Below are 4102 nucleotides of genomic sequence, written 5' to 3' on the forward strand. Positions count from 1 at the left end.
TCTCTCTACCTAAACTAGGATCTGAATGCAATAATCGACTGAGAAATCGATATATAATTCGCTACTTAATGTTAAACGAGAATTTATAGTCTTAGAGAGAGAGAGAGAGAGAGAGAGAGGAGAAGAGAGAGAGAGAGAGAGAGAGTAGGGTCTCTCTATTGGAACTTGCAGGTTTCCTTTAATGCCAGAAGGGCGTATCTGACAGTGGAAGGATTTCCTTCTCTATTCCCTTGTCTTTAAGGTCGATGATATCTCTTGAGTAGCTTCGATTTACTGCATATCGAAAGATGGTTTCTTTTCTATTCAGGAATATATGTGAAACTGTCATTATGTTTAGAGAAAATAATGTCAGTAATGAAACTAAAAAATAAAAAATACATATTGAAACAAAAATTAAATTTGATATTTCAAACATCGGATGATTCTGATGAGCGGCGATGCCACTTTTCCCTCATCACAATATTATTTCCCTTTCTAACACTGATACTGGCCTTGGCCTTCCACTTACATTTGGGCATCTAACTAGACTCTTCGAAGTATATAGAATATCTCTCTCTCTCTCTCTCCTCTCTCTCTCTCTCTCTCTCTCTCTCTCTCTCTCTCTCTCTCTCTTCACACACACTATTCAATGTTTTAATCGTTTACATTATTAGATGTTGTCGATTCCAAAATAGTCATAAACCGAAATTTCCCGCCTTTACTTCCCGTCAACTTCTCGCCGAGTCAATTGGCTTTTGGCTTCGTCTTCATTTTATAAGATTCCAACTTCTGTAAGTAACGAATACAATAGAAGGTAATTCCTGAATTATTTATATATTACGTGTGGGTAATACCTATCAATTTTCGGCTAATGTTTGCCCCAAGAAAAGAGTGATAACTGCTTATGTTAAATTGAAGTCAAAGTTTTAGTCATGCGAACTTGAGAGCCTTCATGAACCCAAGATCACGTGATCTCTGCCATCAACAGGTTACTCAGATTCTGAGTCTCAGAAACATTTGTGTGAAATCTAGTTTGATAATTTAATTGATGTAAACGTCGTGCAAGCAATTGAAAGAGTCTCTGTTGCTTGGAATTAGCAGCTAATCTCGTGATTGCATCTAGATAATCAGTTATCTCACTTATGAGCCAAACTGAGCCACCGCCTTGCTACGGACTAGACTCCTTTCACTGTCGCCAAGACACACATGATTTCATTTATCTATTAGTTTACCTTTGAAAGAGAGAGAGAGAGAGAGAGAGAGAGAGAGAGAGAGAGAGAGAGAGAGAGAGATGGTACGACCAGAAATTTCAACGGTTTTTAAAAAGACAATCTGACTTATTTGTTTTCAAAATTGTGTTCTATAGGGTTTCCGTTATTATTATTATTATTATTATTATTATTATTATTATGTGGGAGGTTGGGCTGTGGCACCCTAGCAGTACCAGCTGAACTCGGCTGAGTCCCTGGTTAGGCTGGAGGAACGTAGAGAGTAGAGGTCCCCTTTTTTGTTTTGTTTCATTGTTGGTGTCGGCTACCCCCCAAAATTGGGGGAAGTGCCTGGGTATATGTATGTATTATTTACATACGTACATACATATCACGCACATTCTATTTATATTTCTCTGAGAATAAGAGATGAAATTTGGCAACACTGTAGTCACTGTCATTCGAAGGAAATTTGGCACCACTGTAGTCACAGTCACTCGAATCATTCGATTTATAAAACATCAATATTTCTATTTTGTTCAAAATATGTCATTTTTATTGCTATTTTCGTTATATTAACTATATCATTTTCCCCCTTTGTTGTAAAATGCCAAATTCTCTCTCTCTCTCTCTCTCTCTCTCTCTCTCTCTCTCTCTCTCTCTCTCTCTCTCGTAAATCAATCAGCAGAAGCCGTTTCTTTTGTGTATCGACATGATCAGCAAAGCTGTACTAAGTCATGGCCACCCATACTAGATTGGTTTGCTGTGAGCGAGCAGACTAAAGTCTCCCACCATCACTAAACCGCACTGGCCAGCAGGTGATGAAAAGTGGCCAAACCCAAGATATGAATAAGGACATGTCTGAGGTCTTTGTCCTGTAGTGGAATAGAAACGGCTGCATTTGATATTATTATTATTATTATTATTTTTATTATTATTATTATTATCCAAGCTACAACACTGGTTGGAAAAGTAAGATGCTGTAAGCCCAAGAGCTCCAATTGGAAAAAATAGCCCAGTGAGGAAAGGAAATAAGGTGATAAATAAATGATATAAGAAATAATAAAAAAATTAATAAATATTTTAAAAAACAGTAACACCAAAACAGATGTTTCATAAATAAACCATAAAAAAGACTTATGTTCATCAGAGAAACATTTGTTTCCCCAAAATTCCCCTAAAAAATAGACAACTTTTCTACCATGAAAATTGGCCAAACATCAGATATGTCTCAAGTCATGTCTGAGGCCTTAGTCCTACAGTGGACTGCATTTGTTATTGTTGCTGTAGCTTATTTTGCATATATATATATATATATATATATATATATATATATATATATATATATATATATATATATATATATATATATATATATATATCCATTAATGACCAATTATCATATCCTCAGACACTAGGCCTAGGCGAGCAAGGATTTTTCTGAACACAGACGGATGGACAGAAGGATGTCCAAAAGGATGTTAGTGTCAATAATGATGAATAGAGGTCACTTTTTTGCCCTCAACTTTTTTCCAGTTGCTCACTCATTTCAAGATTTTTTTCCTCCATCTCCCTTGAATTAATTAAATATTCTTCCTTAAGACCTTTTAACTCCTCTAAGAGACAGTTGTACCTTCCATTCCTGACCAAATCATTGATTCTAGCCTCAGTCAGGCTCATCTCCAGCCTCTCTTTCTCTGTTTTCATCTCTCTAATGATCCCCCATTGCTCCTCAGTTGTCTCTTTCAGTTCCTCAGTCTCTTCCTCAAATACAGATTCCAACCGATGAATAAAGATCACTTTTTCATCCTTAGCTCTTTCCAGTTGCTCACTCATTTCAAGATTTATTTGTCCCATCTCACTTAATCTATTTAGATATTGTTGTCCGATGGAAGCATCTTTATTAGATCATTCCTCTTTTAGGTGATCGCTGCTTTTTTAAAGATGTTGTAACTTAGTCGAGAATTTCTCAATCTCGATTTCTTTTTCCTTTTTGAAGAGTTTCGATTCTGTTGGAGAGACCTTGAGTCTCTGCTTTCAGTTCCCCTATCTCTTCCTCGAGTTTGTCTTCCCTCTTAATTCGGGCTTCATTTTCTTCCTGAACTTTTTCCAATTGTTGAGTCAGTCCAAGAATCTTTTGGTCCTTCTCAGTTAATTTATCTAAATGATCCATAATTGTAATCTCTTTATTAGAGAGTTCACTCTTTAGTCGCTCGTTGGTTAGTTGAAGATCCTGCAACTTGGATGAGAAATGTTCAATTTCCATTTCTTGATCCTTTTGAAGTTTCCATAGTGTTGGAGAGACGTTGAATCTCTGCCTTCAGCTCTCTCTTCTCTTCTTCTAGTTTAGATTACACCTGGCATCTAGAGTTGATCTCTTCCCAGGCACACTCCAATTCTCTGTCCAAAAACTCAACTTCTCAACTTGTTTTTCCATCTCCAGTTGAATATTTTTACCTAACTCCTTTAGTTCCTTTTCTTCCTCCTCTGTGGACAAGAATTTCCACAACAGGACATTTCCAGCCACAATCATACCTACCAAAACAACCCAGAACCAATTGCTAACACTCTTTTGGGGAACAATAGTTCCACCCTCAGTTCTAGTGACGAAGTCTGGCAGAAATTTCCCCAGAATTCCAATATATTTCAGATCAGTCTTGAGCGTTTCCAGATTTCCGTTCCATAGTCTGGACATTCAGTTGACACTGCTGAAGATCCTGCCGTGATTTCCAGAATCCCCCGACCACAGGGAAGGAGGATAACAGTCCCTGGAGGACGGGAACGTCTCCGATCCCGCCCTCAGAGTAGTCATTCCTCTTGGGCAGTAGCCAAGAGACCATCCTGAATGCGAAGGAGTCCTGAATTTCCTTCATTCGTCCTTCGAGTTCTAAGAAATAGCTCTCACACGCCGACTG

The sequence above is a fragment of the Palaemon carinicauda genome, unplaced genomic scaffold, assembly GCF_036898095.1.
Source record: "Palaemon carinicauda isolate YSFRI2023 unplaced genomic scaffold, ASM3689809v2 scaffold811, whole genome shotgun sequence".
In the NCBI taxonomy this organism is placed as follows: Eukaryota; Metazoa; Arthropoda; class Malacostraca; order Decapoda; family Palaemonidae; genus Palaemon; species Palaemon carinicauda.